Raw genomic sequence first — 25,135 nt, 5'->3', positions numbered from 1 at the left:
ATGGCGTTTCCAGTAGTGTTTTCGAAGAAAGATGAGCGAATGATGTCACCGCTCGAAAATCCGCACGAAACTATTACTCTGAGAATTAATTGGCTTCGCGAGTATCACGTGCGGATAGTTCGATCCCCAAAAGTGATTTGTTTGTTAACATAGCCGCCGAGGTGAAAATGGGCATCGTTAAAAATATGTTTTTTCGAACAAAATAGCTGTCCTTTCGAACTGCTTTAAGGCCCAAACAGAGAAACGATATCCAAGTCTTTAATTCCTGAGTCAGTTGGACCCTATAAGTGGATTGTGCGAGAACTTTGTGCAAAATTCGCAACCGACTGGTGCGTGAAATGTTGAGTTGTTGAGATCGCAGACAAGTTGTTGTTCCGAGACTAAGTCCGGCAAGGACAGCTGCATTCTCGCCAGCGTACTCCGTACGACGACAGTGACCGTTAGTGCTCCCCACTAGCATGGTACTCTCGTGAACTTTTTGACCAACTTTTCGTACAGCAGGCGGGACGGGCGCCTCATTTCAGTCGGCTTGAAACTGTAGGCCCCTTCGTTATAGTCATCGCCAAACTGAAGAATACACCCAAGTATCCTACGGGTAGCTTACAAACATCCGTTCGAGAGCGAGCTAATGAGAGAAAATGGGCTTCGCCTCAGGATGTCTGGTTGCGCGCCGGGTTTGGGACCCGCCGGACAAAAACCCGATTCCGGTGAAGACCAACAAGAAAGCCTCGAATGGCTTTGGAAAGAAGTGTGTAATATATCCATACACCGCTCAAGAGATGTGATATTGATTCTCTGTCAATATTTCCAGCGAGGCGCTATATAGACTACCCTGTATTAGATTTTGATAGAAAATATTTTCCCTTTATAGGAAGTTTGATAGCAAAAATATTTCAGTATCCATATACACAATGTAGCGATAGTTAGATCAGAAAATTTCTAATGCAATCGTTTTTTTATTAGCGAGTCCAGCGTTGCTTACTCTCAGCCTTAACACCTCTAATTTTTATTACAACCAGCAGGGTGTGCACTGGATTGGAAGAATCTTCTCCAGCCAACATTTATAGAACTCAACAAATAAAATTACTTGAACACCCCGCAGCTCCGTGTTATCCTTTCTTTCATAGCATGTCAGCACAGGCAGGCTGGTAGGGAAAATTATTATTGCGAATTAAACGCGGCATAGAATTTCTAATGCTTTTGTGCCAACTTCGACCATAAACACACACTCTCACACACACACGCACACCTTTACTTGCAAGTACAACCACGCATTGCTTGGATTCTGAATTGTGTATAGCGTGTCGTTCATGGCGAATGGTGAGCCGTGGAGTGGTGACTGAGTGAGTATTCTGTACGAAACGCGGTAATTGCGTACGATTTCCAACCAACCTCTATTAGTCGTTTGCAAGGATATGCAATTTAAACGCGCATTTCCGACTCATCTCCACTGGTTGGCTAACGAACGAATGAAATAGATTTCCTGCTGCCAGGCAGTACTTGAAGCGCGCGCACACAAATAGTTAGCAGAAGTTGGCAGCAACAATTTGCAGCTCACCTGCACGCCAGGAATGCCGGTTGGCTGATGAGCCCGAGCAGCGGCACAGCTGTGCTGTGTGTATTTTGCGATTTTAACAATTTTATTAAATTCAATTTATATCATTTACACGCTTGTCTTGTGCGCACAGCCACTGTACGCGACTCAATTGCGATTGCTGCTGCCACAACCGGCTGAGCTCAGGTGAGCAAACTCACACACCTCTATGCCGGAATGTATACTCGCATATTGCCCATGTATCAGTGCCATACATTTTACGGCTTGTTGAATGCTTTACTGCTCACTCGCACCTCACATTCTTCGGATCCTTTAGTGCCTGCGCTCCACTTCTACACCAAATAGACTTTGAAGCTACTCATTTGGTCTCTTGAATTGCTCAGGCGTTGCAATTGAAATGATTTTCATCTCGGTTTGATTGCATTGCTTGATGTGCAAATGTATTTGAGCGCACATACTGTCCGTATGGGGTGTGATGATGGGTGTGTGAGTCTTGCAACATATTTCGTGACTTCTATCCGGAAATTGTTGCTTTTATCACCGTCAACGATGCGGGTGATATTTAATTGGCGCGTTTCGAGTGCTGCAACGTTTTTGTGCACATTCTCTTTTTTTGCAATTTTTTGCTTCTTGGCAGTTGATATTCGTTTTGATGTGCTGCTCCTCAATTACGGCTAGAAATTGTAGATATGTTCTCAAGTAGAAATCAAGCGCCTCAAGTCCAATTCACTGAAGTGTCATAAAATCGTTTAATAAAACAAAAATGTGGACGATACTTTGTGGATGGCGTGAATGCTTTGAACTCAGGTGAAACGATTTTCAAAAATTTCTTACTGCCATTCAGTTGTCTCTTAAGCAATAATTACATGAATTCCGGAAAGTTTCTCAATCGTGGCCTCATTTAGGGTAGAAGAGTTTTATTTATAACTTTATTTGAAATCATTTAATTTTAAGCTGAAGAAATAAATCTCATTAAACCTTGCGTTTCAGTTTTCTTGTTGTCGAATACTCGAGCGGCCTTTCAGTATCTCCATATTCTGTTGAAGAAAAGGTCTTACAACTATTTCAGACTATGCTTTCCTTATCTTACACTTCTAAAATATTCCAACACGTATAAGTTAGATTTCCGAAAAAGTTCTTTACATGGGAGGCAATTTCAAAACGCGAATTTTGAGGGATTTCAAACCTTTATTTTATTATACAAAAATTTAATGGTCTGTAAACTGTATACCCAGAGTGACTTCAAACCTATATATCTGTACTGGGCAGATCTTATAAAAAAAAAGTTGAACATTTTCGTGAATTTTGTGCAAAGTTTGTCATATAATGAACTTTTTTTGTAAAGGGTGGTTAAACTTTAAGGGCCGATGTTGAATGTAAACCACACCTAAACGTCAATTTTTTTTCTGCATTTCATTTAACATTTTTCAATTCCAGACTAACTTAATTTGAATCATGGAATCATACACAATCGAGCAACGCGTTAAAGTTCTTCAGGTTTATTATGAGAACGGGCGTTCAAATCAAAATGCATATCGCGCACTTCGTGAAGAAAGTCATCTTCAGTGATGAGGCATATTTTCACCTCAGTGGATTCGTCAATAAGCAGAATTGCCGCATTTGGGCGAATGATAATCCAAGAGTGATTGCCGAAAAACCCATGCACCTACAAAGAGTGACTGTTTGGTGCGGTTTATGGGCCGGCGGCATCATCAGCTAACAAAATAATGGCTCTTTTGCGCGAAAAATTTGATGGCCGAACAATCTCACGTCGCCGCGATGTCAATTGGCCGCCAAGATCACGTAATTTCACACCGTTGGACTTCTTTCTTTGGGGTTATTTGAAAGAAAAGGTGTACGTCGATAAGCCAGCCACAATTCAAGAGCCAAAGGATGAGATAGTTTGGCACATTAACGTCATAGAATCTCAATTATGCCTCAGCGTCATCGAAAATTTGGACCATCGGATGGAGGTGTGCCGCCGAGGCCGCGGCGGCCATTTGGCCAATATTTTGTTCCATACGTAATTGAGCTATACCAGTATTATCATAATAAAGAGAAATAATAATAATTTTCTAAAAAAATTGTATTTTATTCAAAATCAACACTGGCTCTTAAAACTTAACCACCTTTTAGAAAATTAACAAAAAAAAAAAAAATTTATAAAAAATTAACAAAAAACTAAAACAAATTTTTTTTAATAAGAATTAACAAAAAAATTTTGGAAATCTATTTTATAAAAAATTAACAAAAAAAAATTTAAAATTTTTTTTCGTTAAAAATTTATAAAAGAAAAAAAACGAAATTATAAAAAATATACAAAAAAATAAAAAAAAATTGTATATAAAAAATTAGCAAAGAAGCAAAAAAAAATTTCCAAAAAAATTTTTACAAAAACACATAAAAAACAACTAACAAAACAAATTAAAAAAAAAAAAATTTTTATAAAACTTAACAATTCTTGCAGAAAATTGGCTGATTAATTTTGGCCACTTTTTAAAACGTGGCCATTTCAGGCATCTGGGATAAATCTAGAAAAAATGCAAAACCATTTCGACAAGCCGAATTGTCCATGTCAGTGGTTTTTTAGGAAAAGAAGTTTTTGATGCCTAAGAAAATAATTTCAATTCAATTTCAATTTAGGGGCAATACTCAGTATAAAATATAATGAAATTTATGCATTAGAATTTGATTTTTTTTACATCCAAAATCCCTATCCCTACTAATATCATAAATGTGAATGTAAGTTTGTTTGTTACGCTTTCACGCCAAAACTACTTAACCGATTATCATGAAACTTTATACACATGTTTTTGGAGGTGTTAGAAGTAACATAGGATACTTCTTATTTAAAAAAATTATTTTTTTTGAATGATAAAAAAATTGTTTGTCAAAAAATCTCAAAATTTCAGCTGTTTGAAATTTTTCTATACTTATTGTTTTTTTATTAAACAGTTTTATTTAGCTTGCCCAGTTCATTTATTTGTTTGCTTGGGTCAAATTTAATAATTGGAATTTTACCCTTTTCTTGATGACAGATTGATTCAATATTTGGTATTCTTCTGTTATTTTTATATAAAATATATAAAATTTTGATTTTTGAGGTTTGGTGTCATTTTTGTGGTTAGATGTCACTTGATTATTTTAAATCTTACCACTGACTTTAATTCTTACTCTGTTCTTCTTTAAGAATGCCTCGGAAACGGAAATCTGATCTATCCAAAAATTCGTCGCGGCTCCGTGCGGCAAAAGTTGCACGAAATCACGAGTCTTCGATTCACGCAGAGCTGAGGAAACAACAACAAGCACAGCGACAAAGGATTTTGAGAGCAACTGAAACGCCTCTTCAAGCACAAGTTCGCTCAGAAAGACAACGCTAAAAAAAAAACACTTTTTTCATGAATTTATTGTAGCGAAACGGTTCAAGTCAGTTTATTAAAAGTTGTTGCATATTATAAAGTAACATTTCAAGAATATTTGATAAAATTTTCATGTAAAAATATTGCAAAATGAGCGAATGAGAGCTCATTTACGTAGACGTATTTTTAAAAATACATTTTGCAGTAGTCAGCATAACTCAGCGTAGAATCATCTGAAATCAAAAAAATCGAATAATTTAGTTAAAGTATGAGTTAAACTTCCCCCCAACGTTTATTTTGACGATTTATTTTCATTTTCAGCCATTTGGTAGTCGTTTGAAGTAAAAAGTGATTTTTGACGAAAAAATGCCGCCATTTTGTAGGTGTAAAACAATCTTAATATAAAAAAAAAAATGGCGAAAAAAAAGTTGGAGCGAGGTTTTTTATATGTAAAATATGTGTGCAAAATTTCAAAAGGATCGGTTGAGTAGTTTTCAAATGCCAATGACTACGCACTTTAAAAAAAAAGGTTCGAGAAAACCGCGTTTAAAGTTTGTAACGGACTACGCGCGCAACTGCTGCGTCTCGGCAGATGTTTGAGGCGGCTCGGCTTTATGCTCTATAACTTACAAAGTTTTGCTCGGATTGACTTAAAATTTTAACACGGTATTTTTGAAATGTTTTACTACAATAACATGCAAAAAAAAAAAATCGATTTTTATCCCTTACACCCTGGATGAAGATACCAGAACACCTTTTATAGCCAACAATATGTCGCGAAATCGCTTTCAAGAAATTAAACAGTTTTTGCATCTTATTGATAACTCTAATTTAGATTTTAGCGACAAAATGGCAAAGATAAGACCACTACCGACCACATACCGTCAAACGATGATCAAGACAAGAGAGGCGCAAAGTGAATGCCCATCAGCCGAAGTTGATAGCGGAATACAACTCAAGAATGGGAGGAGTTGACCTCCACGACCAAGCTTTGAATACTTACAATATAAAGTTTAGAGGAAAGAAATGGTGGTGGCCTCTTTTCACCACAATGATAAGCTCGTGCGTAGTAAACGCATGGAAGCTTTATAAAATGGCAAGTAAGAGTCAATGCGACTTGTTGCAATACCAACGTGAAATTGTGCGATTTTATTTACGCAATTATAATATTCGGGACATATCTTCAAAACGATCGACAACGGCATCAATAGCTGGTTCCTCATATAACCATTTTCCCAAAAGGATATCGAATCAGCTGAGGTGCAGGGAGTGTCGATGGATTTGCGAGTTATGCAATGTAGCCCTTTGCGTGGAGAGACAATGTTTCAAAAACTTCCATACTGTTAACCGAACTAATAACCAAGGAAGTCTTTGAAAGTGTCTTTTTATTTAATACTCCATATTTTCATATACAGGCAATGTATATACATAATATTATTATCCCATTGTACTCGATTGGGTACAGCCCTAAAAATGCATTTCATTGATTTTTTTTCGAGTTTTTTTTTTAAGGAGCTTAATTACACTATTTCAATGAACGTTTTATAAACGCATTAAAAAAAAATTGTTTTATATAAGGTTGGGATTTAATGGGTTAAAGTAGAGAGCGAACGTCTTCGTTACATTTCCCTAAACCAGAAAAAATTACGAGCTTAAAATTATATACATCCATAAGATGCGATTAGCGCAGATGATAATATTAGACCTAAAGACATTGACAAAATGATTATTTTATCCTCCACTTTAGTGAACAGTCCTCGTTATTTGCAAGAGTACACTCAAGACGCATTTACTTATGTACGAACTTACGGAAGACCTGACCTCTTCGTAACTTTTACCTGTAATCCGTCGTGGCAGGATATAACTCAAGAGCTTATGTCTGGACAAAAAACCACTGATCAACATGACATAGTTGCCCGCGTATTTCGTTTAAAGGTTCAGAAATTAATTAACGTTGTGACAAAAGGAAAAGTATTTGGAGACGTCCAGTGCCATATGTACTCGATTGAATGGCAGAAACGAGGTCATATGTGCACATATTAATTTGGCTAAAACAGAAGCTACTTCCTAATCAAATCGACAACATAAGTAGCGCTGAACTTTCAGATCAAGAAGAAGATAAAAATCTGTATGACACAGTTATTAAAAACATGATTCACGGTCCCTGCGGAGCTCGCAATCCAGCATCACCTTGCATGCAAAATGGCAAGTGTACAAAAAAAATATCCTCGAGAACTGATGAAAGAAACAGTTCACAGTGATAAGGGTTACCCGTTATATAGACGAAGAGCGCTTGCTGATGGTGGTAAACAGGTTGACATTCGGACTCGCAGTGGGGAAATCAAGAGTTTTGATAATAGCTGGGTTGTGCCCTATTCGCCGATTTTGTGTAAATTATTCAACGCCCACATTAATGTTGAAGCCTGCAATTCTGTGCGTGCGATTAAATATATTTGCAAGTATATCAATAAAGGAAGCGATCAGGCGATCTTCAATCTGCGTAATGAAGGTGTTGTACAGGCCCTCAATGAAGTACAAACTTATCAGGCAGGAAGATATGTCAGTAGCAATAAAGCAGCATGGCGGCTGCTTGGCTTTCCATTAAATGGAAGACATCTCTCTGTTATACATCTTGCAGTACACTTAGAAAACGGGCAGCGTGTTTTTTTATGAAAATACCTTTCTAGATAGGATTTTATCTCCTCCTAAGACCACGCTGACTGCGGTCAGGAATGTCAAACATACAGAGAAGCATGTGAATCTCGGCGATTGTTAGAAAATGATAATCATTGGGACGAAACTATGGAGGAAGTGGTACAATGTCGATCACCAGATAAAATCAGGGAACTTTACGCTACGTTTTTATCGTCTTGCGGTCTTTCTAATCCTCAAACTCTTTGGGATAAGTACAAAGAATACATGGCCGAAGATATTTTACATCAACTGTAGCGAGTACATACAGATATGATTTTCAATGAAGATATCTACAATGAAACGCTAATTTTAATCGAAAATAAGATTTTTACAATAGTTGGAAAAAAAATAAATGATTTTGGAATGCAAAGCCCTCGACGAAACAATACAGATGACTTTAATAATGAAATTGCTCGAGAGCTAGATTATGATTTTATAGTACTGCAACATCAAGTAACAGAACTAGTCCCTCAATTAATTCCAGAGCAAAATCATGTTTTCCAGCAAGTTTTACGTAAAATAGACTCCGGCAATGGTGGACTCTTCTTTCTCGACGCACCAGGAGGAACCGGAAAGACGTTCTTCCTTAACCTATTATTAATGTCCGTCAGAAAAGACAAACAAATCGCAGTTGCTGTAGCTTCTTCGGGTATTGCCGCGACGCTATTAAACGGCAGCCGTACAGCATATTCTAATTTAAAATTACCATTAAATCTGGCACAGGAAGATTCTGTAATTTCAGTAAAAATAGTTCGCGAGGTAGGATGCTGCGAGAATGTAAGCTTTTAGTGTGGGATGAAAGTACAATGTCTCACAAGAAGGATATAGAAGCTTTAAACTGGACTATCCAGGACTTGCGAGATAGTTCAGATATAATGGAAGGAATGGTAGTTTTATTGGCTGGTGATTTCCGACAAACCCTCCCAGTCATTCAGAGAGGGACACCAGCAGATGAAATTCAAACATGTATTAAATCATCATGCTTATGGTCGAAAGTTGAAAAACTCAGCCTGAAAACGAATATGAGAGTTCATCTTCATAATGACGTGGACTCGGGACTTTATGCAGAAATGTTGTTGAAAATTGGAACGTTATACTTATATCGCTATCAGTGGTTGTGCGCAAGAGCAATATTAACGCCAAAAAATGAAGTAGTTTCTAGGATCAACACTGACATTTTAAAATAGGCGCAAGGAGAAATGAAGGAATATTTGTCAATGGATACAATTATGGATACGGAACTAAGTACTTCATATCCTATGGAATTTTTAAACTCATTTGAACTATCGAGTGTACCGTCACATAAAATTCAATTAAAATTGAATGTACCAGTGATACTTATGCGAAATCTAAATGCTCCTCTGCTATGTAATGGAACAAGGCTTCGGATAACAAAATTGGGGCAAAATATACTTGGTGCTACTATTTTAACAGGTATGGGTAAGGGAAAAAGTGTCGCATTCCAATTATTCCCACTGACCTTCCATTCCAATTCAAAAGGGTTTGCTGTTACCATAAACAAAGCACAAGGGCAGACATGGCAGGTAGCGGGAGTGCATTTAGAAAAGCCATGCTTCTCTCACGGTCAACTATATGTAGCATGTTCGCGAGTGTCTAATGCCCGGAATTTACACATTTTTGCAAAAGACGGAAAAACTTATAACATAGTCTACAAAAATATCCTAGATTAATACTCTCCATTATATCTTTTTGAATTATAAGAATTTAAAATTATTTATTTTTGTTACAGTGAAATATATTTTAACATTTGTTGTTGTAATTAAATAAAGCATATTTTAAGTTTTTGAAACTCATTGTATGTAGAAATTTTTAAATACTAAATCACATTGATTCAGTCCTATTGAAAAGTAATGATCTTTGATATTTATTTAAGGGCTTCAACGCGAGCGCAGCCGCGGGTAACAGCTAGTATTATTATAAATTAAACCGCCTTTTATTTCCATATTCGAATTTTGTGGAAGAAACTGCAGCTGTTAAGTTGCTATTTTCAAAAAGAAATAAAACATCAAACTGTAAACTAGCAACATATTGACATGCAACGTACATACGAATCGCAGCGATATTTTCAGCCAACGGCTGCATATTGCGGTATGCTGCTGCGAAACCGTTTTCACGCCCATTTTTCAATGTAACAAATTTTGTTTCCATTCTTTTTTTTTTATTTTTATTATAAACAACTTTTCTCCCAACCGAATCATTGGCAATTTTTCTTGCCGCGGATTATGTGGCACTCGCAGTTGATTGCAATTGCGACAGCCTGTGACAGAGTTGCATTTTGCAACGACTCTCTTCTGCATATAGTAATTTTTAACTTTTTTCAGGCAGCGTGAGCTTAAAGTTTATTTATGTAGTGCATTTTAATGCACGAACGCACACATAAACAAACTTGAATGCGAATGAAAGGAAAAAAGTGGAAGACACCGATGGATGCTCATGGACAGGGAGGCAGCATGCAAATGCGCGAAAAATTGAGAGAGGAGCTGTCGAGAAGTTAAAAGATGCTTTGATAATATTGACAAAAGTATTTATAATACAGTTGCCTGGATGACTGGAGAAGAAACAAGAAACTGGCGAGAGAAGGCGTAATAGAAATAATGTAATAAATGGAAAGCGCGTGCGTTTAGAGCCGCCAGTTGTTTGGTTAAAGGGGCCAGCGCAAAGGATATGAGTAAAGGTGCGAACAGACGCGACAAGAAAAGGGCGTTTGCAACTCATTTTGCTATTGGAATATATTGGAACATTTATTTTTCGTTGTGAATGTCCGTGAAATAGTTTGTGAGACTTTCAAGTTCTTCGTTATGAATTTATGAAATAAATATTTTTTTTAATTTATATATTTGTATATACAAGTTTTTTAGATATCTAAGGCATAAGAAATGGATGATGGTTCCATGTGTTTGGGAGTGAGCTAACGTGAGAAGGCGAAGCATTCCAGGATAGCTGGTTGTGCGCTGGGTTTGGCACCCGGCACTTAAAAAGCCCCCCCAATGAAAACAGCAACAAAGCCTCGGATGAGAACTGCCTTTACTGATGACGACCCCTGGAAACGAAATAAAGAATATGATTTGAGGGCATGCACCTGGAATGTCCGGTCCCTTAATGGGGAAGGTGCCTCTGCCCGGCTGGTTGATGTCCACGTGAGAGTAAAGGCTGACATCACTGCCATCCAAGAGATGCGATGGACGGGGGAAGGTAAGAAAACCATAGGACCTTGCGACGTCTACTACAGCTGCCATGTAAAGGAGCGCAAATTCGGTGTCGCATTTGTTGTGGGAGAGAGACTTCGTCGCCAAGTACTGTCGTTCACTCCGGTGGACGAGCGTCTCGCAATAATCCGCATCAAAGCGCGATTTTTTAACATCTCGCTAATTTGCGCCCACGCCCCGACGGAAGAGAAGGACGATGCGACCAAAGATTCCTTCTATGAGCGCTTGGAACGTTCGTATGAGCGCTGCCCCCGCCACGACATAAAAATCGTGCTTGGCGACTTCAACGCCAGGGTGGGCAAGGAGGGAATTTTTGGTCACACAGTCGGAAAATTCAGGCTTCAAAACGAAATATCCGGTAACGGACGGAGGCTGATCCACTTCGCCGACGCCCGAAACATGATAGTTTGCAGCACCAGATTCCAGCATAAAAAAATCCACCAAGCTACCTGGCTGTCCCCTGATCGAAAAACGCGAAACCAGATCGATCATGTTGTGATAGATGGAAGACACGCTTCTAGTGTATTAGATGTACGTTCGATCCGAGGACCCAACATTGACTCGGATCATTACCTTGTTGCAGCCAAACTGCGCACCCGCCTCTGTGCAGCAAAAAACGTGCATCTACCTACGCAAAGAATGTTCGACATCGAAAAGCTGTAATCACAACAGACAGCCAGAAGATTCGCCACTCGACTCTCACTCCTGCTCTCAGAGAGTACTGCCCAAAAAACCGGCATCCACGAACAATGGACCAACATTTCTCATTCTCTACGTACCGCCGCCGAAGAAGAAATCGGATTCCGGCGAGCCCGAAAAAACAATTGGTACTACGAGGAATGTCATGCTGCCGCAGAAAGAAAGGATGCCGCCTATAGAGCCACGCTGCGATCGGACGCAACGCGAGCTATGTGGGATCGCTACCGAGAGCTAAAAAGGAAGAGAGACGTATTATCCGAAACACGAAACGAGAGGCCTAAATACGTGAGTGTGAGGAGCTTGAGATGCTGACCAACAGGAACAACGCCCGAAAATTCTATCAGAAAGTTCGGCGGCTTACAGAAGGTTTTAAGACCGGGCCGTTTTCCTGTAAGAACAAAGACGGCGAACTGGTGACTGACATCCAGAGCAATCTTAAATTATGGACCGAATACTTCTCGAACCTGTCAAACGGTGACAGCTGCGCATGTCACAGAGAATTTGAAGATCCCAATACCCCAATTGACGACGACGGAATTGACGTTCCGCTACCCGACCATGACGAGGTGAGAATAGCAATAACGCGGCTAAAGAACAACAAAGCCGTGGGCGCCGACGGACTGCCGGCTGAGCTATTGAAACATGGCGGCGAGGAGCTGGTAAGGTGCATGCATCAGCTTCTATGCAAAATATGGTCGGATGAAAGCATGCCTGCCGATTGGAATTTAAGTGTGCTCTGCCCAATCCGATATTGACATCATCGGTCTTAACAACCGCGCCGTTAGTTCTGCCTTCTCCAAACTGGATAAAGAGGCAAAGCGAATGGGTTTGGTGGTGAACGAGGACAAAACGAAGTACCTCCTCTCTTCACTGTAGACAGTTATAATTTCGAGGTTGTAAAAGACTTCGTGTATTTAGGAACCAGCATTAACACCGATAACAATGTCAGCCTTGAAATCCAACGAAGAATCTCTCTTGCCAACAAGTGCTACTTTGGACTAAGTTGGCAACTGAACAGTAAAGTCCTCTCTCGACAAACAAAACTAACACTATACAAGACTCTCATCATGCCCGTCCTAACGTATGGCGCAGAAGCTTGGACGATGACAACATCCGATGAAGCGACGCTTGGAGTGTTCGAGAGAAAGATTCTGCGTAAGATTTTTGGACCTTTGCACGTTGGTAACGGCGCATATTGCAGGCGATGGAACGATGAGCTGTATGAGCTTTACGACGACATAGACATAGCGCAGCGAATAAAGATCCAGCGGCTTCGTTGGCTGGGTCATGTCGTCCGAATGGATACAAACGCTCCGGCCTTGAAAGTACTCGATGCGGTACCAGCTGATGGTAGTAGAGGAAGAGGGCGGCCTCCTCTGCGTTGGAAAGATCAGGTGGAGAAGGACTTGGCTTCACTTGGTGTGTCCAATTGGCGCCGGTTAGCACGAGAAAGAATCGACTGGCGCGCTTTGTTAAACTCTGCCAAAATCGCGTAAGCGGTTATCGTGCCAATTAAGGAGAAGAGGTCATAAGAAATGATTAAAAAAAAAAACAATTTATAGTATATATCTTGCAACATAAAGGGAAAATTTTCATACCTGTGGAACTTTTTGTTTTAACGTTTCTTTTTTAACTTTGTAAAAATATACAAACCGCGCTCGACCAAAAACAAATTTGTTCAGCAGTTTTCTTGTACATATCATAAGGTTTCGGCCAAGTATGACCCCCAAGGTCTACACTTTAAAAGAGAAAAAAATTACTGCTAAATATCTATTTGCTCCTTTAATCGTATCTAAACTAACGACTGTTCTATGTAAAATACCGAATTCTCCAAATTTCAACGAATTAAGCTGGTGCCACACCAGGCAGCATATTAGGGCCAATCCTATACCTAATTTTTACACACGATTCGCCACCCACAAATGCTTTTCTAGCCTGTACTGTTGCCGATGATACTGCTTTTATGACGAGAGTAGTAGATCCCACAGAAGTCTCTTCTAGGAGCTGGCGCTTAAAAGTGAACAAAAATAAATCTTCACATGCAACCTTTACCACAAGGAGAAAGAACCTCCTGCCGCCAAATCAACTTAAAGCTTACCTCAATCCCGAAATGTGATACCGACAAATAGCGAGGCATTCATTTGGATAAACGGTTTAAATAAACGGAAAGCCGTAGGGTTAATGTATTGGCGGCTAAACTATAAATCCCCTCTATCAATGGACAATAAGCTTTATCCTTTGCTTAAACCAATCTGAACTAATGGAGTCCAATTTTGGCATTCAAACTTGGAGTTTCTGCAAGGTTTTCAGTCCAAGACTCTACGCACTCTAGTAAACGCTCCAATACTTTAATACCTAAAACAAGGTCACTTTTTGAATGAATTTAACACAGATGAAATGAGCCCAGTTGAACCTATAATCATAAGTATTTACGATTACCAGCCACCGCTTCCTATATTACTGCATGTAAGCACTCTGCATGCACACTCCTTTTTTTCAGCCTCGTGTGGCTGATTAAGCAAAAAAAAATCCATTTTACTTTCTAAAAGAGCAATGAAGTAGTGAATAAAATTGTAAAAATTTAAGAAAATAATTTTTTTTTTAACTTGCGTTTGTTGTAAAAACTTTAGTCGTTATAAGAAATAGTTCACACATTTCATTAATGAATTCTCATGGTTAATATTTCATAGTTTAAAAGTAAAATAAGTAAAATTACAGCACCCCCTTCCCTTCAGAGGTGAATAAAATTGTAAAAATTTAAGAAAATAATTTTTTTTTTAACTTGCGTTTGTTGTAAAAACTTTAGTCGTTATAAGAAATAGTTCACACATTTCATTAATGAATTCTCATGGTTAATATTTCATAGTTTAAAAGTAAAATAAGTAAAATTACAGCACCCCCTTCCCTTCAGAGGTGTTATTTTGATAAAACTTCAATGGTATCGTTGCTTGTGTGGCACGTAGCGCCGTCTTGTTGAAAATGACCGTTGTCCAGATCAATATCATCCAATTCCGGCCATAAAAAATCGTTAATCATCTCTCGATAGCGCAATCCATTCACCGTAACTGTTGCCCCAGCTTCATTTTCGAAAAAGTACGGTCCAATGACGCCGACCATAAACCGCACCAAACAGCAACACGTTGAGGATAGAGAGGTTTTTCAACAATAACTCTTGGATTTTCTGAGCCCCAGATACGACTATTTTGCTTGTTGAAGAAGCCATCGAAGTGGAAATGGGCCTCATCACTCAGGATGATTTCTCGATGGAATTCCGGATCGTTTTCATGCATTTGAACGACCCAATCAGCAAAGATACGACGTTGTTGCTGATCAGTCGGCTTGAGTTCTTGTGTTAACTGGACTTTGTAAGCCTTAAGACCCAAATCTTTATGGGAAATACGGTGTAATGACGTTTGTGGAATGCCTAATTCCAAAGAACGACGAGGAATGGACAAACCTGGGTTTTCTTAAACTCTTTCGGCAACAACAGCAGTAGTTTCAGCTGTTCTTGCGCGACGTGCACGGGTTTTACTCTTCACGTAATGACGTAGTTTCTACTTGTCAAATGACAAAAAATGACAACTTCAAAAGTGACATCTACCGAAATAGCGGGCTAGTCAAAATAACACCTATTATTGGAAAACCCTCTTTTTGATGCAATTTGGTTGCAGTGTGAAAATTAAGTTTATGATTTTTTAGATCATTTTGGTTTATGGGTACGCCTTTTTGTTGAAGAAAACCTTCGAAGAGAGATGTACTTTAAACTACTCAGAGTAAATCGGAGCATTCTGTGCATTACTACGTTACATATACATTTTGGGATTTTATTTTATAAGATGTAGAGAGATGTAGAACTATTCTTAACGTATGAGAAACAATAGTTTGTCCAATAAAAAGTTTCTGTTTTTCAAAAAAGACTCAGGAAAGGTGTTGGCTTCACCGTAAAAGCAGCAAAAAAATATTTCAAAAAGTATCTACAAATCACTTTTTAGAAAAAAAAATTATTCCCGAAAAGTTTTTAGCATACATAGTGCCGCTGCTTTTGCGTTTACTTTCCGAAATACTTCAATTTACAAGCTTGCTGAAAGTATCATACTTCCCTTCCACAACTGACAGCACCTTAAAGTAGCTCTTTCAATGTAGCCACAGCCTTTCTTTTTCGTTGATTTTGGCGATTACTTTTTTAACTTTTTTTGGAAATACTTTTCTTAAACTACTTACATATATATTACATATGTACAAGTGTATGCGTGCACTGTGCGACACAATCACAATTCGGCACTTTTGACAGCCCACTAATGTAAGTTTTCGTATCGGCGACAAAGTTTTTCGTTTTGTTTACATGAAATAAGAAAACTTTTATTCGCTTGCATACTTGTGCACTGATTCGAATTGAGTTGAAGAAATTTAGAGTGGATTTTAATTTAAGTGTAGTGGAATTTTCCAACTTGTGAACTTGACTACGAATTCATTCTCAATTTGTTGGCATATAGACGAGCACATTTTACATGGGAATAAATTTGTACATACATACGTATATGACTATATAATATTTTTGTGATAGGAAAGAACAGCAAAGTACAGAGCTTGGTACCTAAATCCTTTCAAAGCAAATCTCCTACAGCCCATAGGGTTAAATATTTTTTATTGAGCTTGTCACATGTGAGAAAAGTTAGGTTTAATAATAATAATTTTGCTACTTCAGTGTGCCCAATAGCCGACAATTTGACTTTTTATTTTTGTTTTATTTATTTATTTTTTTTTATCTAATATTTTTATTTATGGGAGTATATTCTTATTGAAGTGAACATTTTTAAGCGATCATGTTTTTTTTTTTTTTTGTTTTACTCATAGTTTTTATGGGGTACAATGAATTGCAAAGTTAATTTCTATGTAAACTTTAATTTAGTTTCTCTTACCGTCAAAATATCAGATAAGAATTGAAAATATGCGCGGCTATCCCAATCTTCGCACGACTTGCGTGGTGGCAGTGCAGTTACCTTGGAAGTGGATCTACGAGTATTTTTCGTGTGTAAAACTCTGAATATTATATACATAAACAGCTCTCTAGGTAACATAATCGCTTAGAGATTGTAAAATAGTGCCGTGTGGATTCTGATCGAAGAACCGTGATTAGCTTAGGGCGAGTGGGTGACCGTGATAGTCTTAAAACTTCATTCATATCAGCTTGATAGCTTGGAAGTCTTATTAGCACACAATAATACCACTACTATTTCTACAAAAATGGCGCGTATTGCGACTCGCGGATCCGCTGACGCCTTTTGCACTTAAAAGTTAACAGCACGGAGGGGTTTACGCATGATTGTATGGTAGTATGTAAGCAGTGTTAGGCTTCCGCATGAATGATTTATGATGACTGCCGAACTTTACTGAACAGAAATGCAAACTCAGTTTGCCATTTTCAGCTGTCAAGCCATACTTATCGATATCGGTAGTTCTCATACAGCTAAAAAGAAAAGCTAATATACTTGGACCAACCACTACTAATTAGTACCTCTATGATTTCCTGACATAACAACCCATTGGAAATCATAAGCACATCATAAGTTTTTAATGAAAATATGATTCAAAAACAAAAAAAAGCATGTAATGTGAATTTATAATTTTATACAAAAAAAAATTTTTTTAATTTCATCTAAGGCGTCAACTTTTTAATTAGAATTTAAAAGTTTTTCTGAGTAAACAGTATAACAAATTGCAAGTTTTAAGTGACTATAAAATATCGCTGATTTAAAAAAAAAAAATTCTTTTATTTTACTAGCCGTGCTAAGCATTCTCTAAATTTTTTCTTTAAATTTTTTATTTATTCAAATGTACACTTAATTTCAACCATTGGCTTCAACTCCTTCTACCAACTACAATTTCTTCCTAGTATTAATCCTTCCAACTCACTATCACCTACAACCGATTGCGCTCCACTCAACCGCCTACTACCATTTCATGCTTCATACGCTTCGTTCAGTGTGTGCCGACTACCTTTGACATTTCGTTTCTATAAATATGACCGCGTCATTTGACTTTGACACTGAATTATTGCAAGCGAAAAATTGCCTTTTGCAACATCAACAGCAACAGCAATGACAACATGACAGCCGCACTGGAGAAGCGTCATCAACTTGCAACAGAGGACAACAGCTTATGGCACAACTGAGGGCGAAACACATGCAGCAGTTGGAGGAAAACCCAAACGTCAAGTGTAGGGGCAACTGTCGTGGACAGCTGTGATGGGCAGTGCAAGCAATTGCAGGAGGTAAGGAAGACTCATACATGTACATATATGTGGGTGCAAAAATGAATAGAAGCACACATTGAAGTACTTTAATGGTGGTACACAAAATTAACAAAATTGTGCCATGCGTGATATGACAAGTTACGCTTTTGCGGCTGAGGTGAGACACCAGTAGCCTGTAACATGCTGCCGTAATTTTTTTCCAAAGTGCATAGCAAGTGTGGGTATCAATTGTTGACCCGTACAAGGGCTAGAGTTAAGGAAGCAAATATTTCAGAAGTCAAGGCATGACCAACTAAGAGGCATGAAGAAAAATGGAGTGGAAGTGCAGTTTCGTCTGTATCATAGATCTGAACCAATACGGGCTTATGAAAATATACCCGCTTGTATGTATTTACATATCTACACATTGTCAGTGCTGATCATGCTGCTTCTTCTGCCTCTGCTGTTCTTTCTCTGCCTCGCTGCCAGAAGGCAGCAATTTTGTTTATGGTTATGCTGTTGGTTACGAGAACGTATATTAGTTGCCACACAATGTTGCTTAAGTCATTATTTTGGTTGTGTGGCATTTACTCGAATCTGCTATAGATTTACATACTTAATATACACGGCTATATATTAAGAACTATAAACTACCGCATCGCTTCGTGCTTAAGTTCGCGGAAGTATGCATGTATGTGTGTGTGTGTGTGTGTATGAAATGAGTGTGCACTAGGGTTCATATATCAAGCCAAGGATTTTGTTTATAAACTTATGCACAGCATTTATTTTTGGGAGTCGTTGAAAACTGCAATCTCATAAATAAATTTGCGGCTGATTGGCATTTAAGCGATTTTCGCCCAATATTACTTGCCATAAATTTGCTGAAAAAAGGAGAACATTTTATGCACGCGAACTTCACTAAGGGAAGTAAAAGAGAAGACTACTAGCAGAGGACAAGGAATGTTGAGTGCATTTGAATATGAGGATAAATATGAGTATTAATATGAATATGAGTATACGTATGAATATTAATATAGGTATCAATGTGAATATTTCTGTGAATATGAATTTAAATATGAATAGGAATAAAAAAAGGTTAAGCGTATAAATATGAGACAAATGAGTATGAGTATGAATATAAGTATGAATTAAAAAATGAATATGATATAAGCCTGAGTATGAGCATAAATATGAGTATGAGTATGAGTATGAGTATGAGTATGAGTATGAGTATGAGTATGAGTATGAGTATGAGTATGAGTATGAGTATGAGTATGAGTATGAGTATGAGTATGAGTATGAGTATGAGTATGAGTATGAGTATGAGTATGAGTATGAGTATGAGTATGAGTATGAGTATGAGTATGAGTATGAGTATGAGCATGAGTATGAGTATGAGTATGATTTTTTTTTTTTTTTTTTTTTTTTTTTTTATGGAGGTGGCACAAAGCATTGAAAGCCGAAAAGTGTGGGACTTGCCTTTCGACTCACCCACTAAAAACCCACCCCAGCTCCGTTTCCCTCCCACCGCGGGACAACCGTTAGGCATGACTTCGCGGGAGGGGGAGCGGCCTATTGCCAATTCTTGAAAATTTCCGCTGTGTTGTTCAGCGACGTCAACCGTCAAGTATCACTTGACGGGAAGGGGAACGGCCTATTGCCTCTTCAGGAAGATCTGCGCTGTTGTTCAGCGCAACGCAGTTTGGAGATTACTATTTTTGCCATATTACATACAGCGGACCAATGTTCTTCTGCCTCTAACATAATATCGACTAGGTTATCAGCCGAAATTGGCTTCCCCACCCTAGTGCTTAATTCCTCCCTTTCGAACACAAATCGCGGACAGACAAAGAAAACATGTTCTGCGTCTTCTACAGCTGGTGCACAATGAGAACAGTACGGGTCGTCTTCGTGCTTAAACCTATATAGATAGGATTTAAAACACCCATGTCCCGTCAGTATTTGGGTCAGATGATAGTCTAACTGTCCATGCTTACGGCTAACCCATTTGGCTATTAAGGGAATCAGACGGTACGTCCAGCGTCCGTTCAGGGACGAACTCCAACTTCCCTGCCATGAACGCAAGCTACGCTCTCTTGCTTCCTTGCGTATTGTCTGTCGTTCTGAAGTAGCTTTGTTTTGGTAAACTTCAGCGTACTCTTTTGCCATTAAATTTATTGGGAGTAGTCCTGCAATAACCATAATGGTGTCTTCTGATATCGTTCGAAACGCGCAGCACACTCTGAGGGCACTCAGTCGATACACTGATTTCATACAACTCACATATGAGCTGCAATTAGTTGCTTCCGCCCATGCTGGAGCTGCATACAGCAAAATCGATGAGACCACAGTATTAAGTAGTCTCCTACGGTTTTGCCTAGGGCCTCTAGTGTTCATCATTATGCGCGTCAGTGCTGTTACTGCCTCTGCCGCTTTGCTGCTTGCGTATGATAGGTGATCTCTGAAGTTCAGCCTATGGTCGATTAATACGCCCAGGTATTTAATGAACGGTTTCGATCCTATGGTATTTTCGCCCACCATTATATTTGCCGACTCCACCTTCTTCCTGCTGCTAATGAGCACTGCTTCCGTCTTATGATCCGCAAGAGTTAGACCATTCTTGCGCAGCCATTCTTTTACCACGCCGACAGCCTGGTTGCAGGTTGCTTCTGCTTGCTGTAGTACTTTAGCTACGACCACAACCGCGATATCGTCAGCAAACCCTATAATTTTGGACCCTGTGGGTAAACTGAGACGTAAGACTCCGTCATACACAATATTCCACAGCGAGGGGCCTAGGACTGAGCCTTGTGGAACTCCGCCAGTTATTTTATATTCCCTAACACCCGCATCGGTATTATAGCGGAGGGTTCTGTCAGTGAAATAGCTGAGTATAATCTTTCGTATATACGTTGGAACCTGGAAGCAATCAAGCGCCATCAGAATCTGGTTCCAGTTCGCGGTATTGAAGGCATTCTTTACGTCTAGCGTTGCCATTAGGCAGTATTCCTTGCTACCGTATAACCACCGAGTTCCTTCGATTGCCTTCTGCGCAATGCTTTTAACCGCAACTACAGCATCTGTGGTTGAGCGAGCCTTGCGGAATCCGAATTGCGAGGATGATAGACCGCCTGCGTCATCAATGGCAGCCTCCAGACGATTAGCGATCAACCGTTCTAGAATTTTACCTGCGGTGTCATTGCCTTCTAGGTGTTTATAGGGTTCACTGAGTACAGCAACGTCTATTTTGTGTTCCCGTATAGACTGCGTGAGTAGGTCTTGCGCGCTTTCGCAGTGGTTAAGGTTAAGTTGTAAAATCTTCATTTCTGTCGTATTTCTTTCAGAGCTCTCTGATATTCTGGGCACTTACTGCTGGTCATCGCATGTCCTGTGTCACTTACATTTTTCTTCTTGCATATTACGCAGTTTGCTGCTTGTGTGCAATTTTTGGCCTGATGATCTTTGTTGCCGCATTTAAAGCAGACGCTAGTGTAGTCAGCTGGGCTTTTGCAACTTCCTGCCACATGCCCATATTCCATACATTTGAAGCATCTTTTTGGTTCTATTTTCTCTCGTATGCGACAAATTACAAGGCCTATTCGAATTTTGTTTGCTTCAAGCAGCTTGGTAGCGGTCTCCGGCGTTACTCTTAGTGTCGCTGTTTGTGTGCCTCCATATGCTTTTCGTAGGCCCAGAATCGCTGAGGCAGGTACGTCAAGTTCCTTGAACTGTTTTGTTATCACCTCATGTACTTCTTCTTTTGTGGTGATTTCATCAAGGTCTCGGATTTCCACTTGCCGCACCTCCGTTAGAGCCCTGACTTCTACCGCTTCTCCTAAAGCCGCCTTAACAGCTTTATGGATTTTCAGGGTATTTGGGTCAGATGGTTTTGCCAGCACCAAAAGTAACTCCCCTTTGGCAGTTTTTTTGACCCCTTGAATGTCATTATTCAGCTCCTTTAGGTTTGGCTCTGACTTAACCCGCTTCAGGATTTCCGCATATGATATGCTGCCAACGCTTTTTACTACTATGGCATCCTTTCGCGGTGGCCTCTGCCGTTTTCGAATTTTCCTTGCATCGTTTCTTTCTGTCTTTTCATCTGCTTTGGGTGTATTTCGCGTTAAATCCTTCCGGGTTTTCTTGGATTTAACCATCCCCATTTTTCGGTTGCAACATGCTCTGTTCTCAAAGCTTCAACGCGGTTATTTTTGTTTCTTTTTGCAGGACTTTTCCTTGCAGCGGCGTTGTCGATAGCCCTTTTTGGCGTAGAATCTATACGCTTAATTAGAGGTGAAGTTTGGGTACATCCATCTTTGACAGTAGATGGTTCACTATGCGCCCCTCTTATCGCCAGGTTTTCCGGAGTTAGGATAGATCCCTCCAGTTTGTTGTGTAGGTCCGTTATGTACGTGACCAAATCTCGCATTGGCTGGTTTATGTTCCTCTTCGGAAGCTCCATCATTTCGGCTAGTTCTTTGACCTTATCGCCGATGGCTCGATATATTTCTTCGGCCACCATCGCTTTCGTGAAGCCAAAGTGCTGCATGCACGGTGATGCCGACCTGGTTCTTTCCGTGCCTGGTGGTGAATACGCCAACCTTGAGCTCCGTTGGAACGGGTTTTTCAGCAATTCACCGCTGCCGCTATTGCCGTTTGCAATGGTTGTTGTTACCTCTGATGTTATTTTTGTTACCACTTCACTTCCTTCCGTGGTTTGTTTTTGGTTTTGGTTTGAAGACATTTCTAATTTGTTGGGCCCCAACTCATAAGTCGTTATCCATATCCTGATGCGTAGTCACTTGTAAATGATTCCATGGTTATCTTTGCGAGCAGGGAGGCCATGCGAGGGTTGACAAAAGCTCCTTATGAGAGCTTAAGTTCAGAGCCGAATCAGTGTTAACTAGGAATGTTACATCTAGACCTACGCCGACACTTAATGGCGACAGGATATGGAGCGTTCTTAGAGACTTGCCATCATTTTAACGGGGCGGGGGCAACTGGATTATTAGCCTGAATGCCGTTTCAGCTAGATATCACTCCGCTTACTAGGGAAACAGAATAATACAGTCGTCAGCTCGTGGCGGTATGTCCTAACGTATTCCAGTATTCCATGATTAAGACCTTACTGGGCTCGGTCTTAATGTAGATCGTATTAAATTAACAGCCGCCCCTAACATGGAGGACAGACGCAGGGAGCCGCCCAATATGAGTCAGTCGCTTCTGGATTTTTGTATTTTTCACCATGCCTTTGCATGATGAGGGGGACACTTATTTTATTAAAGGCGGTGTCGTTTCGCCTTTGTCACAGGAACCTCTTCGGATTTGCTAGCTTTTAGACCGCTTCCTCCGTTTCTGCCGCTCATTGTCGGGGGCTGCTTATTTGTTAGAACTTATTCGCAACTAACCTGCTACTACAGGCCGTCCGGCTATCCGCAACCTGCCGACCCCCACGGTAGCTTAGAGCCCAGCTTAGTCGCCCGATCCCAAGGGAGCGCGACCTCCGTGTGAGTATGAGTATGAGTGTGAGTGTGAGTATGAGTATGAGTATGAGTATACTACTGTGGGCAAAAAGTAAGGTGAATTTATTTGCCAAACTTCGCGGGATTAAAATTTCGCTCTAGTTATTTTTTTCATGAGTTGGCAGCACTGTTACTAACATCTGGGCCAACTTTCATGTGAATGTCATTATCAGTAATATATTTACGCTTGTGTTTACCAAACGACCAAGAGTGCATTTTTCGATTTTTACAATGTCTGATTTGATTGAGCAGAGAAGTGCCATCAAATTTTGTTTGCGGAATGAAATTTCGGCTGCGGAAACGTTTAGCATGTTGCAGAAGGCATTTGGTGATTCGATCATGTCGCAGAAAAATGTTTATAAGTGGTACAAAGACTTCAAAGAGGGTCGAGAAAGTGTTGATGACTTGGAGCGCTCCGGACGACCATCGACGTCAACAGATGACCAACACGTCAATAAATTGAAGGAGTTAGTGCTCAAAAATCGTCGGTTGACTGTAAAAGACCTTACTGATATGATCGGAATATCAGAAGGAACTGTGAAAACTATTTTGAAAGACTATTTGGGCCTACGAAAAGTCAAATCTCGTTTGGTACCGAAAACTCTCAATTTCTTGGAAAAAAGTCGTCGCGTTGAGGTGTGTGAAACAATGATTTCAGACTATCAGGACAAGCTCAAATGCATCATTACGGGAGATGAGACTTGGATTTATGCTTACGACCCTGAAACAACCGACCAATCAAGCGAATATCGTGCTAAAGGCGAGGTCAGACCGAAAAGAGCACGTCAAAGTCGTTCAAAAATAAAGGTCATGATAACAGTTTTTTTCGATTTTCGTCGTGTGGTGCTCTATGAATTCCATCCACCTGGCCAAACTGTTAATAAGGAATATTATTTGAGCATTATGCGTCGTTTACGTGAAGCAATTCGTCTAAAAAGACCAGAATTATGGGCCAACAACTCTTGGTTTTTGCATCACGATAATGTAGCGTGTCACACTGCACTCGTTCTTCGTGACCATTTCGCCAAAAATTCCACGCATATCATTCCCCAACCACCGCATTCGCCTGATTGGCTCCGTGTGACTTCTGGCTATTCCCAAAACTCAAGAGACCACTCCGGGGAACGCGTTTCGAATCGATTGAGGAGATAAAAGCTGAATCGAAGAAGGTGCTGATGGCTATACCGGAAATGGACTATTTGGCATGTTTCGGGGATTGGAAAAATCGTTGGCATAAGTGTATTTCATCGAGAGGCGATTATTTTGAAGGGGATGAAATTGATTTACAGGAATAAATAAAGGTTTTTCATTTAACAACCAAATTCACCTTACTTTTTGCCCACAGTAGTAAATATGAGTATAAATATGAGTATGAATTGGAATTAAGTATGAGTATGAGTATGAATATCTGTATGAATATCTGTATGAATTGGAATTAAGTATGAGTATGATTATGAGTATGAGAATGAGTATGAATATGATTATGAGTATGAGTATGAGAATGAGTATGAATATGAGTATGAGTATGAGTATGAGTATGAGTATGAGTATGAGAATGAGTATGAATATGAGTATGAGTATGAGTATGAGTATGAGTATGAGTATGAGTATGAATATGAGTATGAGTATGGGTGTGAGTATGAGTACGAATATGCACGTGAATACGAATATATAATATATGGTAAGTAAATACGCACATGAAAATCAGTACAAATATGAATTGGAGTATGAATATAAATATGCGTATGAGTACATACATAAACGATTACATCAATAGAAAATACAAAATAAAGAATTCAAATTATACAAAATAAAAATATCAGAGAACAGCAAAGACTGGCAAGCAGAGA

The sequence above is a fragment of the Anastrepha obliqua genome, chromosome 3 (genome assembly GCF_027943255.1).
Source record: "Anastrepha obliqua isolate idAnaObli1 chromosome 3, idAnaObli1_1.0, whole genome shotgun sequence".
Classification (NCBI taxonomy): domain Eukaryota; kingdom Metazoa; phylum Arthropoda; class Insecta; order Diptera; family Tephritidae; genus Anastrepha; species Anastrepha obliqua.
The sequence above is the reverse complement of the archived record's forward strand: the minus strand, read 5'-3'. Positions refer to the sequence as shown.